Source organism: Hemiscyllium ocellatum, chromosome 14 (assembly GCF_020745735.1).
Source record: "Hemiscyllium ocellatum isolate sHemOce1 chromosome 14, sHemOce1.pat.X.cur, whole genome shotgun sequence".
NCBI classification, from domain to species: domain Eukaryota; kingdom Metazoa; phylum Chordata; class Chondrichthyes; order Orectolobiformes; family Hemiscylliidae; genus Hemiscyllium; species Hemiscyllium ocellatum.
This window is the reverse complement of record NC_083414.1, coordinates 25,011,830-25,026,523: the sequence shown is the minus strand read 5'-3', so window position 1 is coordinate 25,026,523 and position 14,694 is coordinate 25,011,830. Positions and strand designations below refer to the sequence as shown.

Below are 14,694 nucleotides of genomic sequence, written 5' to 3'. Positions count from 1 at the left end.
GCCCTGGGGAAAAGTCTCTGGCTATTGACCCTATCTATTCCTCTCATAATCTTGTATACCTCGATCACATCTCCTCTCTTTCTCCTTCTCTCTAGAGAGAAAAGTCCAAGCCTATTCAACCATTCTTCATAAGGCAAATCCTCCAGTCCAGGCAGCATCTTGATAAACCGTCTTTGCACCCTCTCCAAAGCTTCTGTATCCTTCCTATAGTAGGGTGATCTGAACTGGACACAGTATTCCAAGTGTGGTCTCACCAGGATTTGTAGAGCTGTAGCAAAACCTTGCTTAAACTCGATCCCCCCCCGTTAATGAAAGCCAAAACACCATATGCTTTCTTAACAACTCTATCCACTTTGGTGGCAACTTTGAGGGACCTATGTACTTGCACACCCAGATCCCTCTGTTCCTGTCTTTAATCCTATATTCAGCGTTTGAATTCGACCTTCCAAAATGCACATTTATCCAGGTTGAACTCCATCTGCCATTTCTCAGCCCAGCTCTGCATCCTGTCTATGTCTTGCTGCAGCTTGCAATAGCCCTCAATACTATTGACGACACCTCCAACCTTTGTGTCATCTGCAAATTTACTAACACATCCCTCAACCTCCTCATCCAAGTCATTTATAAAAACTACAAAGAGCAGAGGCCCAAGAAGAGAGTCCTGCGGACCCCACTCAACACTGATCTCCAGGCATAATACTTTCCATCTATAACCACTCTCTGCCTTCTGTCGGCCAATCAATTCTGAATCCAGATAGCCAAATCTCCCTGTATCCCATACTTCCTGACTTTATGAATGAGCCTACCATGGGGAACCTTATCATATGCCTTGCTGAAGTCCATATACACCACATCTACTGCTCGACCTCCATCAACCTGTCTTGTCACCTCCTCAAAGAACTCACTAGGATTTGTGAGGCATGACCTGCCCCTCACAAAGCCATGCTGACTGCCTTTAATCACACTGTGCTTTGCTAAAAGTCATAAATCCTATCCCTCAGAATTCTTTCCAAAACTTTGCTGACCACAGACATGGATAGGGTAAATAGACAAAGTATTTTCCCTGGGGTGGCAGAGTCCAGAACTAGAGAGCATAAGTTTAGGAAGAGAGGGGAAAGATATAAAAGGGGCCTAAGGGGCAACTTTTTCATGCAGAGGTGGTGCAGGTATGGAATGAGCAGCTGAAGGAAGTGGTAGAGGCTGGTATAATTGCAGCATTTAAAAGGAATCTGGATGGGTATATTAAAAGGAAGAGCTTAGAGGGATATGGGCCAAGTACTGGCAAAATAATTAGATTAGGTAAGGATTCCTGGTCAGCATGGATGAGTTGGATCGAAGGATCTGTTTTCATCCTGTACATCACTATGACTGTATGACTCTGTGGGCAGCTTGTCATATAAGGATATGTTGGATGGCCTTGGCTTGTTTTCACTGGAATTTAGCAGAGTGAGGGATAGCCTGATTGAAATGCAGAAGAACCTAAACACTCTTGACAAGGTGGAATGGCGAATTAGGGGGTCAGTGTTTTAAAATTAAGGTTTGACCTTTCAATATAAAAATGAGGAGAACATTTTTCTCTTCGAGAATTGCATAACTTTGGAACTCTACTTCAGAAGGCAGAGGAGCACAGTTGAATTGGACCAGCGATTATAATTAGAGAATAGGCAGTCAGGTAGCAGTAACATGATAGTGCTAGTATTGCAGAAAATTGTGCTAATGCTGTGGGGTCACAGGCTCAACATTGCACTCCCTCCTCTACCAATGCACAATGGGAGCCTTGTGCATCATCTGCAAGATGCACTGTAGGAATTTGCTAAGCCTCCTTCAACAGCACTTTCTAAACCAACAATTTCTATCACCTAAAAGGATAAGAACAGCAGATGGATGTGAACACCAGCGCCTGCAAATTCCCCGGTAAGCCACATGCCATCCTGACTTGGAACTACATCATTGTTTCTTTACTGTTGATGGGTTAAAATCCAAAAATTCCTTCCCAACTCCACTATGAGTGTATTTACCTTTCACGGACTGCAGCAATTCAAGAAGGCAACTCAGCACAAGCTTCTCAAGGGAAATTTGGGATGGGCATTAAATGTTGGCCTAGCCAATAATGCCAATCCTACAAACACATTGAAAAAAAACTTTACATACTTACCACAGTGAACCTTTCCTCCAAATTTGTATCGTCAGCAAACTTGGATAAGTTATACTTGATCCTTTCATCTAAGCCATTAATATAAATTGTAACTGGCTACTGGCACTGATCTTAATGGCATTGTACTAGTTACAGCCCATAATCTGACTGATTTTTCCAATTTTCCATTTTCTGTCCTTTAACCAATACTGCATTATAGAACATAGAACATAGAACATAGAAGGATACAGCGCAGTACAGGCCCTTCGGCCCTTGATGTTGCGCCGACCGAATCCTACCTAACCTATACTAGCCCAATAACTTCCAAATGCCTATCCAATGCCCGCTTAAATGACCATAAAGAAGGAAAATGTATACTAATGTATTCGTCACATTAGAGAAATTGTTATCTTCAATAGCAATGGGTAGTGTCTTATGAGATAATATTTAAAATTCCAAGTATAAGTGTACCACGTGGTTACTTTGAACTGGCCAATCAAACAGATAAAGAAGTCTGTAGCTTATTTGTTGTTTAAAAAATTGACTTTGGAAAGCAGTGTCATGGAAAATTTTAGACAGAGATTACATTTCCCCCAACTATCCAACTCTGGCAGATGGAACCTAATGTAGGTAAATACAAAGTTGTTCACTTCAGCAGGAAGAAAGCAGAGTATTACTTAAATGGAGAATGGCTGTAGAATTATGAAATACAGTGGGGTCTAGGTGTTGTAATCCATGAGTTGCAATGGATAATCTGCAGGTAATCAAGAAGGTTAATGTCATTCATTGTGAGAGGAATTGAACACAGAAGTAAAAATGTAGGGTATTGTGAGACTGCATCTCAAATAATGTGTACAGCTGTGGTCTCCATATTTGAAGAAAAATGTCAGTGTTTTGGAGGTGGTTCAGAGAAGGTTTACGTGACTGATAACTGGAAATGAGCAGCTTATCATATGAGGATATGTTGGATGGACTGGGCTTGTTTTCACTGGAATTTAGCAGAGTGAGGGATAGCATGATTGAAATGTAGAAGAACCTAAATACCTTGACAAGGTGCACATGAAATGGCTGTTTCCTCTGGTGAATCGGTCCAGAATTAGGCGGTCAGTGTTTGAAAATTAGAGTTTGCTCTTTCAGGATAAAAATGAGGAGAACATTTTTGTCTGAGAGAATTGCATGACTTTGAAACTGTCTGCTTCAGAAGGCAGGGGAGGCAATTTAACTAAATGCTTTGAAGGCAAAGTTAGATAAATTCTTGTTAGCTAAGGGAAACGTTTTGTTTGTCCATAAGGTGGGCCAGTATTTATTGCCCATCCAAAATCGCCTCTTAATCTTGGTGAGTTGGTCAGGCCATTTCAGAGGAAAGTTAAGTTTCAGCCACATGCCTGTGATTTTGGAGTCACATGCAAGTCAGACGAGGTAAAGATAGCAGATTACCTTCCCTAAAGGGCATTAATGGATCAGATACATTTTTTACAACGATCAATAATGGTCACTAATGGGTCATCATTTCCTCAATTAATTCAGATTTAATGATCTTCCGTCATGAGTATTGACCCTGTGACCCCAGAACATAAGAGTACTTTTCTGGAATGCCAGACCCATGGTGTTACTGCTACCTGACTGCTTCCTCTCTAAGTTTAAATTGATCAGAATGGAAATGTTCGCATCAAAGGGCTATCAGGGGAAAGTGGGAACGTGGAGCACAAACAGATCAGCCAAGATCCTATTGGATGGCAGAGCAGGGTTGAGGGGGCAAATGGTCTTCATATGCTCCTTCTTAGTTTTTCCTATTTTTTATAATCCAGAAATATGCCTACACAAAGCCATTAACAAATCACCTGTGTGCTTTTTTTTTCAACTATTAAGCACTGCTCCTATTTATTATCTTTGCAAGTTAGATTCACCAGTTTCTAAAGTAAGAATTGAAGCTAAATTCTCCACGCTGCCTCAGAATGCTAGGGACCCAGGTTCAATTCCAGCCCCGGGCACCTGTCTGTGTGGTGTCTGCACATTTACCCTGTGTCTGCAGGGATTTCCTCCCACAATCCAAAGATGTGCCGGTTAGGTGGATTGGTCATGTTCCATTGCCCATAGAGTTAAGTGCATTAGTCAGGGGAAATGTAGAGAAATAAGAGAGTGAATCTGGGTGGGCTACTCTTTGGAGGGTTGGTGTGGATTTGTCTGTTTCCACACTGTAGGAACTTTAAGTTCAAAACAATTTCCATCAAGTTCTTAGTACTTGTCCTGTACCTGCTTAGTAATGCAGGTGAGTTTCTTTAAAAAAAAAGGAGGTGGCATGGTGGCTGAGTGGTTAACACTGCTGCCTCATAGAACCAGAGCCCAAGGTTAGATTCTAGCCTCAGGTGATTGTCAGTGTGGAGTTTGCACATCCTCCCTTTGGCTGCATGGGTTTCCTCAGAGTGCCCCAGTTTCCTCCCACAGCCCAAAAGATGTACAGGTCAGGTGAATTGCTAAATTGTCCATAGTGTTAGGTGCATTAGTCAGAGGTAAATGGTTCTGGGTGGGTTACTCTTCAGAGGGACAGTGTGGACTGGTTGGGCCGAAGGGACTGTTTCCTTAATCTAACCTTATTCCAGGCCTCTCAATTGTAAGTCCAGTGGTATTACCACTTCACCTCCCCTCAAGATTTAAATTAATCACAATAGAGACATAAGAGGTGACTATCATTTTGTAGCATAAATGACAAAGCTTTGTGTATGGTCTGTTGCAATTGTAGAGAAGAAGGCTTATTCTTGTGGCTTTTGATATGATTGCTGTCTGGAAGCTAACATTTGCCTAACCAAAGGAAAGGACGCTAACAGGACATCATAGACTGCTCTATCCTGTGACTGAGTGTGTAATAACCAACCAAAGTTCTAAACCGCTGCTATAATATACCACATTACATTGATCACTGTCATGTATCCAATAAAGACCTGTCACTGAATTTAATCAGGTCAAACCATGAAGGAAAAATCTTAAATTGCTACCTTCCAATCCATTCATAGCATTGTTGATTGGAGGTGATTTTGGAAGACCACAATCACTTCGCACCCACTTTGCCTGCATTTCCATCTTTTGGAGGCCTGGGATTTTGGCAATCAGGTTCAGAGGATTTGTCAGCTTTTACTCCCAGGAATGTTTCCAGTACACATTTTATTTCATAAGGAATTCCTCACTCTTATTAGATATTTATTTATATGTGTAAATCGGGTTCAATCACTCAATTACCACAGAAATGAAACATAAAACTTAGAAATTATTGTTAAAATTTTTTAAAAATTAGTGTCAGTATGGGCACGGGTACATATAAGATGACAACAATTGCTATTGTGTATCCGCTAAAGGCTCTTAAACATTAAATGTGTCTAAATTGCAGTTTATAAAGGGATACAGTAATAACAAGAGCTAGGAAACAATTATGGTACGCCGATAACAATGATCCTTTAATACTTCTCAATTAATTGACAATTCATTTAGCTGGTATAAATGTAAAACAGCCTGCAGTTTTATGACAGTGCCTCCATCGGAAGTTCAAGGAAGGACTTCTGCAAAGGAAACAGTACACATGCTGGTTACCTGATTCTGGCAAAAAAGTAAGCAGATATTTGGTGGAGAGCATTATTCTCCATTTATTGCAAAGGATGTCACAGGTATGACAATACATCACTGAACACGTGGTTGGAAATCTGAGATGTTTTACAACTGAAAGCACAATTGCAAAAATGTGTGGTGGTGATCTGAATAAGATGTCAAAATTCAATAGCAATGTCTATGATGAGGTCATATAGCAACAATTGTACATATCACAGTCTGTCATAGTGTAAATGAGAACACCTATAGCATTTTCACTTGAAACCTTAATTATACAAAACACAAACTGTAAAACTTGATCTACTCTTGGGAAATAAGGCAGGGCAGGTGACTGAGGTGTCAGTGGGATGGCACTTTGGGGCCAGCGACCACAATTTCATTCGTTTTAAAATAGTGATGGAAAAGGATAGACTGGATCTAAAAGTTGAATTTCTAAATTGGACGAAGGCTAATTTTGACGGTATTAGGCAAGATCTTTCGAAAGCTAATTGGGGGCAGATGTTTGCAGGTAAAGGGATGGCTGGAAAATGAGAAGCTTTTAAAAATGAGATAACGAGGATACAATGAATTGCATTGAATTAAATTTATTGTCATGTGTTCTGAGGCACAGTGAAAAGCTTTGTCTTGCAAGCAATACAGGCAGATCACAGAGTTAAGTTGCATAGATAGTAAATAATAGGTAAACAGCAGCAAAAACAAAAGCATAGGTACAGATGAATATTAAGAGTTTGTGACTCTGTTCAGTATTCTAACAACAGTAGGGTAGAGACTGTTTCGAAACCAGCTGGTGCATGTGTTCAGGCTTCTGTACCTCCTCCCCAATGGTAAAGCTTTTAGAAAAACATTGCCAGGGTGGGATGGATCTTTGTGAATGCTGGTGGCCTTTCCTTGGTAGCAGGCCTGGTAGATGGATTCTATGGATGGGAGGTTGGCCTTTATGATTATCTGGGCTGAGTTCATCACTCTATGTAACTGTCTCTGATCTTGAATGGTACAGTTGCTATACCAGATAGTGATAGATTGAGACAGAATGCTCTCGATGGCACACCTATAAATGTTGGCAAGGGTATTCACTGTCATGCCAAATTTCTTCAGCTTCCTAAGGAAGAAGAGACATTGTTGGGCCTTTGTAACCAGTGCGTCCACATGTAGAGTCCAAGAAGGCTTGTTGTAGATGACCACTAACAGGAAGTTGACACTCTCCACTCATTCCACCCCTGTGCTGTTAATGTGTAGGGGGGCATGAGTAACATTCCACCAAAAATCAATGTATATTCCTTTTAGGGTGAAAGGAAAGGCTGGTAGATGTAGGGAAAGCTGGCTGAGTAGAGAAATTTAGGTTTTGGTTAAGAAAAAAAAAGCATATGACAGCTATAGACAAGACAGATCAAATCAATCCTTAGAAGAGTATAAAGGCAGTAGGAATATACTTAAGAGGGAAATATGTAGGGCAAAAAGGGGACCTGAGATAGCTTTGGCAAATAGGATGAAGGAGAATCAAAAGGGGTTTTTATAAATACATTAAGGACAAAAGAGTAACTAGGCAGAGAATATGACCCCTCAAAATCAGCAAGGAGGCCTTTGCGTGGAGCTGCAGGAGATGGAGGAGATAATAAACAAGTATTTTGCATCACTGTTTACTGTGGAGAACGACATGGAAGATATAGAATGTAGGGAAAAAGATGGTGACATCTTGGCAAATGCTACATGACAGAGGAAAAGGTGCTGGATGTCTTGAAATGCATAAAAGTGGATAAATCCCCAGGACCTGTTCAGGTGTATCCTAGAACTCTGTGGGAAGCTAGGGAAATGATTCTGGGCCCTTGCTGAGATATTTGTTTCACTGCTAGTTACAACTGAGGTACCAGAAGACTGGAAGTTGGCTAACGTCGTACCACTATTTAAGAAAGGTGGTAAGGAAAGGCCAGGGAATTATAGACTGGTGAGCCTGACCTCGGTGGTGGGCTAGTTGTTGGATGGAATCCTGAGGGCCAGGATTTACATGTATTTAGAGAGGCAAGGACTGATTAGGGATAGTTAGCATGGCTTTGTGTGCAGGAAATCATGTCTCATGAACTTGATTAAAGAAGTAACAAAATGGATTGATGAGGGCAGAGCAGTAGACGTGATTTATATGGACATCAGTAAGGCCTTCAACAAGGTTCCTCATGGTAGACTGGTTAGCAAGGTTAGGTCTCATGGAATACAGGGACAACTAGCCATTTGGATACAGAACTGGCTTTAAGTTAAAAGATAGAGGATGGTGGTAGAGGGTTGCTTTTCAGACTGGAGGCCTGTGACTAGTGGACTGCCACAAGGATCGGTGCTGGGTCCACCGCTTTTTGTCATTTATATAAATGATTTGGATGTGAACATAGGAGGTACAGTTAGTAAGTTGGCAGATGACACAAAAGTCGAAGATGTAATAGATAGAAAAGAAGGTTACCTCAATGTACAATGGGACCTTGATCAGATGGGCCAATGGGACGAGGCGTGGCAGATGGAGTTTAATTTAGATAAATGCAAAATGCTGCATTTTGGAAAAGCAAATCATAACAGGATTTATACACTTAATGGTAGGGTCCTGGGGAGAGCTGCTGACCAATGAGAGCTTGGAGTGCAGGTTCATGGCTCCTTGAAAGTAGAGTTGCAGGTAGATAGGATAGTGAAGAAGGCTCTTGGTATCATTTCCTTTATTGGTCAGAGCATTGAGTATAGGAGTTGGGAGTTCATGTTGCAGCTGTGCAGGACATTAGTTAGGTTACTTTTGGAATATTGTGTGCAGTTCTGGTTGGAAAGATATTGTGAAACTTGAAAGGGTTCAGAAAAGATCTACAGAGATGTTGCCAGGGTTGGAGGATTTGAGCTACAGGGAGAGGCTGAATAGGCTGGGGCTGTTTTCCCTGGAGTGTCGGAGGCTGAGAGGTGACTTTATAGAGATTTAGAAAATCATGGGTGGTATGAGTAGGGTAAATAAACAAGGTCTTTTCCCTGGGGTGGGGGATTCCAGAACTGGATGGCATAGATTTACAGTGAGAGGGCAAGGATATAATAGAGACCTAAGGGACAACTTTGTCATGCAGAGGGTGGTACACGCATGGAATGAGCTGCTGGAGGAGGTGGTGATGCTGGTACAATTGCGGCATTTAAAAGGCTTCTGGATGAGTAAATGAATAGGAAGGGTTTAGAGGGATATGGGCCGGGTGCTGGCAGGTGGGACTAGATTGGGTTAGGATACTTGTTTGTCATGGACAAGTTGGACTGTAGGATCTGTTTCTATGCTGTACAGTTCTATGACTCTTTGATAAGAGTGTCATTCACTATTGCTCCAAGTGTCACCATGGCAGTGTTGAAGTCACGATCAACTAATTTACCTATCAGTTGCAGACAACAATGATAGAAGGAATCCAACTTTTCTTTGATCTCCTTCTTTCTCAATATATCCAGAACACACAACAGAATTTTTTTTTCCATCACCAAAAGGTTAGCTGTTGCTTATTTCCTAGCTCCCTAACCTCTGCCTGCAGGATTGCATTCCTCCTTCTTCTATTACTTGGATGCTGATATGAAACACGATCTCTGGCTGTTTACCCTCCCACCTCAGGAAGTTCTAAAGGTACTCAGTGACATCCTGAACCCTGGCACCATTGGCAGATACCAAGTTGGAATCATATCTACAGCAGCAGTAACATCTGCTGGTTTCCCTAACAACAGAATTTCCTGTTACAATTGCTTTCCAAATCTTCCTTCTGCACAACTTCTCCATAGCTAAGCTATCTATGATATCTGTGAACTGCGCTCTGGTTGCATTACCCCAAACCATTACCTTCATCCAGTATTCAGAACAGAGTCCCAGTTAGATAGGAATCATGAAATTTAGAACAAACTGCAGCCATGGTAGCTTATGTGCCTATTTTTCAATCTTGTATTCCTCTTCCTTTTCAACCAGAATATAACTTAGCAGGTTAAAGGACTGTTCAGTATAAGGTCCATTGCAATCCTTTTCCCTTTTGAATGCAATGAGAGGATCATGTCTTGAAAATATTATCTTTCGATTTTGCTTCGCAAAACCTAGGATCTTTGCAGCTGAGAGGCAGAAATGAGCCAATATGCACACAATTTGAGTCATGAGAGAGGAAGCTATAACCTTTTAACATTCTCAATGTACTGAGAATAATTTATGTCTCAATCGGTCGAACAAGATCCAAATTATGTCATAATTTTGGCATAATTTGAAGTGACGAGAAAACTAGCACCAATGAGAGAAATTCACAATTTCTACCCACGTGAATGTGACCATGAACCTATCCCAATGTTTGTCAGATTTTTGATGCAGCAGTGCACTGGTCTAAGGGAATTATGGAGCAGCATGAACACTGATCTACTGCACTCACAACATAATTCTCTTGGATGTTTGCACTTTGGCATTGACATGATATTCCAATGATGAGCTGTCAGGAATTGCTCATCTAACCATTTTTGAACAGGCAAGAAACCTCACAGGGCAATGCTTAATGCAAAAAAAAATTCATTAATATTGTCTAACAATATTACACCACTCTTCTACATATCCATTTCTTCTCCCATTAAAACTGATGAAAAGAGAAATTTCTGAGGAACATGCACTGGGTAGCAGTGACCAAAGCAAAAGATAAAGTGAATGAAATCAAACCCCTATGTTTGGAAAAAGGGCATTCAGCCCATCAAGTCCACACCGCCCCTCTGAAGAACGTCCCACTTCCCTACCCTATCCCTGTAACCCTGCACTTCCCATAGCTAATCCAAGTACACATCCCTGAACACTACAGACAAGTTAACATCCAACTTGCACATCTTCAAATTGTTGAATGAAACTAGCAGAAACCCACACTGACTCAGGAAGAACATGAAAACTCCACACAGACTGTCACCCAATATTGGATTTGAACTCAGGTCCCTGAGGCTGTGGGGCAGCAGTGCTGATGCCTGAGCCACCATGCTGCCTAGTATGAGTTAGAAAAAACTTGTAGCAAAGTATTATGTATAAGCCAACAAGGAATGATAGTTCATAGAGCTTACACAAACAGGTTGGTGAATAGGAATGGAATGGAATGACATCAGAAGACTGAGAGTGTACACACATATCCCACTTTTGGATTGAAATGTTTATGTGAAATACTATAGCCTATTAAGAGTTCAATGACAGAATAAAATAAACAATTTTCATTGGAAAAGGATTATTCGTAACCTGCATTCACCTTTCGATTTTCTGCTTGCTTTAAAAGTGCTACAATCGAGAACACAATTGATCCTAATTTCAGGCTTACTGCTCAGAGTTCTGATTAAACTACATTTCCATTGCTTTAATGGCTAATCATTGTGTGTATGTCAGTTGAAGGGGACGTTTGTTCTTAAAACATAATTGTGTTAGCAGCAGAAGGCCTTCTAATAATCAGCAACTTAATAATTACCATGTGAGAATTCTGGATAAATATATTCAGAAGTTAATCATTAAGGAGCTTTCTGCAATACAGGCTGGAACAAAGGAACAGTGTCAGCATGGTCAAAGGACTTTGAATCATTCTCCTAGAAAGAAAATATCGAAGGACTGAATTCCAGGAGGAAAGCAGTTTTATTCCCACTGAAGATGTTTGTTTTATTTTACTTCCATTGGTGCCTATATTGGGTGAGTACAAAAATACAAACAGAAATTTAAATTGTTGCTAAAATCACCCTGTAAGATTCTTTCATGTCATTCATGTTAGACATCCTTAAATCAGTGAGGAGAAAGTGAGGACTGCAGATGCTGGAGATCAGAGCTGAAAATGTGTTGCTGGAAAAGCGCAGCAGGTCAGGCAGCATCCAAGGAACAGGAAATTCGACGTTTCGGGCATAAGCCCTTCTTCAGGAATCCTGAAGAAGGGCTTACGCCCGAAACGTCGAATCTCCTGTTCCTTGGATGCTGCCTGACCTGCTGCGCTTTTCCAGCAACACATTTTCAGCATCCTTAAATCAGTGGCTACTTGAGTTAGTTCATGCAAATCGCGGAGAAAAAACTGCAGCAAGTTGTGACTTCTGTAAAAAGATCATTCATTTGAAGTTTTTGAACCATGTTATTCTCTCCAGTGAACTGGAGATTAGATTTTAAAACTAACTTTTAGGTTGCCACATTCTTCATGATAAGGTATCTGCTGTTACATTGTTTTCATAGAAATGGACCCCTTTATCAGATTCCCTGTATTTCTGCCCTGTTACTAATAGCAATTTTTTGTAGAAATTTCCTTGAGTTTAATTTTCATTAATTCTACCACAAGTCAGCAAGCATTCCTCTAAATGCAGTGTGTAGCAACATTGTAAATATCTGTGAGAAGATTACTTTGGTTTGGCAATTTGAGGGAAATTGTAAATCTCTTCAAACATTTCATATTTTTCCTTACAATCAAAGGAAGCCTTTACAACTACATCATGTAGTTTAACAATCTATTGCAATGCTGCCTCCTTTATGTTATGGAAAGAAGATATTCACCTCTTTCTGATCATTTGTTAGACCGAGGTCCTGTCTTTCCACTTCGGTTGAGGTAAAAGATATCATACTATTCCAAAGGCAAGCACAGAGCTTTCTGTGGGATCCTGACCAATATGTATTCCTTAACCAACATCACTAAAACAAACAGCTAATCTAATCAATATCGCTTCTTTTTTTTGTGTAAAAGCTTATTATATGCAATTGTCCTCAATGTTTATTACAACAGTGACTGCACTTAAAAATATAGTTAATTTGATGTAGAATGCATTGGGATGTCATGAGGATTTGGAGGTGGTGTTATAATTGCAACTTTTGTCCTTCTGGTAGAATTCTTTTTTAAAAAAAATTTCCTTCCTAGGTCTGATATGCGTCTTCTCGACAGAGACTTCATGCTGAGCAAATTTACTCTACCAAATTGTAGAAAATGAAATTTCCAGGATGCCAGTCATTCCAATACCGTATCTTTTCAAAACCGTATCTTTTAAATGCCTGTTCAAAACACTGCAAATATTAATACATTTTCATTGCACATAATGACATGGTGAATTTGTTTTTAAAGCACAAGAATATGATGCTTTTACGCATAGTTAACAGAGAGAAAATGCCCAGAGGTATAGTGGCAAAACTGGATACAGTCCTTTGAGCGATCAGAATTTCAGATCTTTTATTTTCGCCGTCAGTCCTTCAACCCTGGCTTTATTCTGCCCTTCAGGATGTACACTTCACTTTCCAAAGCTGAAGGCACACAGGACCACACAGAAGTAAGGGCCTCACAGAAAGCCGAATTGTTCTGAGCAATACAAGTTAACAGACCACCATTTCTCCTCTCAGAAAAAAACATTGCGAGTCTTTTGTTTTTTTCTCTCTGGTCAAAATATGAGTTCGCTGAAGTTTGAGCAGGACATGCAATCTTTGGAACAGTCTGTTTTTAGAAAGAATGAAGATTGGGCATGTGAAAAAAGGAATCTGAAAAACATTTCTAAGTTGAACATTTATAATGGATGTCCTTCATGACTTTGGGAGAAGATTGGAGACATTGCTGAAGCTCTTTATCTTGCACTCATTGGGATTAACACAAGAAGGCAAAATTTCAATCACTTGCAACAATTTCTACTGGAGGACAAAAGGGTGCTGATTAGTTGAAAAGTCCATGTTGCCAACACCATATTTAAAAGATGTTACGCACTCGGACAAGGAATGTCAGCTGCCCTGAGCAGTTTCTGACACTTGCCCTGAAATTGGCAGAATAGGAAAATCTTTACCACTCAGTGTGGGCATGGTGCCAGAGTTCCAGCTGGATCAATGGGCACAAGTGGGACTTCCACCTTTCCCCAGGACTAGCAGTGGAGACCAGGCCAACAGACCATGCCAACCAATGTTGCCACCGAGGTTAGAACAATTGCAGCACTTCAGGAAGAATGTCAATGTCCTTCGCCACTCTGCCAATGTAACTGCTCACATCTTCCCTCTGCTACTGCACATTTACTCCTTCTCTGCTACTGAACTCCCCTCCCATCAAAGTTCATGTGCTATTACCCTCTCTAATGCCAGCAAAATCCTTGCACTGCCCCTGATCCCAACACTGCTCATCTTGTAGACCCCGTGCTCGGCCTACTCACCCACTCAGGGATCCTCCACATGTACACCATCAGTAAAAGGTGTACTACCCACTTTTACTACCAATAATACTGGTCTTTCAATCCAGTAGGAGCAAAACAGTTCATAAGGGGGCGGAAATTAGCAAGATGGATAATTTGCTTGAATTCATTTGGCTTTTCACTCCTTATAAACAGTTTATCCTGACTCTGAATGGCTCAAATAGAATCTGGACTGGGAATGGATACGGCCTTTGACTTAGTGTTGAGATCCCCCGGAGCAAAGGTTATCAGACCCTGACATGGCTGAAACCTGCTGACAGCTACAATAAGTTATCTGGTTATTTCTGGGCTAAATGATTTGGCAAGAGAATAATAATATGGACTTGGTAACTCTGGCTGAGGAGGCAAAGCACATGAGACAAGGTAATGTGTGGCAGGGATGTTGTAAGCTTCCAGGTAGACTGAGTGAGTGAGTGCTGTGACAGAAGATGTAAAGTCTCGAGATGCAGCCTGGTCCAGTCCATGAGTTAGGTGTGCGTCCCTGAACATAACATATCTTTGCTGCAGCATTACAATGGTAGCTGCTGGTGCAGTGTGAGATGCAGCATTGAAGTTCATAAACATTCTGTAAGTGGACTGGAGATGTGCCATGTGGGTTTATAGACCAGACTGCATCTCCAGACTTTATGTTTTCTGTCACAGTACTCACTCAGCCTACCTGGAAGCTCACAGCATCCCTGCCATGCATTGCCTTGTCTCATGTATGTGGCTGGTGCCCAAAAATATGCTCATGATGTTGTTGCCTGGTGTCCAACATGGAAGACTTTTGGAACAAGAGGCAAGTTGAACCCACCAAGATC

General features: G+C 40.9%; 1 protein-coding gene across 2 annotated transcripts in view; it reads right to left on the bottom strand.

The window, feature by feature from the left end:
* slc6a11b (solute carrier family 6 member 11b) overlaps positions 1–2,470 on the bottom strand; it is a 180,627-nt gene extending 178,157 nt beyond the window's left edge. For both annotated transcript variants that reach the window (XM_060835512.1, XM_060835513.1), the window contains exon 1: positions 2,156–2,470. The gene's annotated coding sequence lies outside the window, so the exon portion shown is untranslated. The remainder of the gene's footprint in view (positions 1–2,155) is intronic.
* Between the last annotated feature and the right edge of the window lie 12,224 nt (positions 2,471–14,694).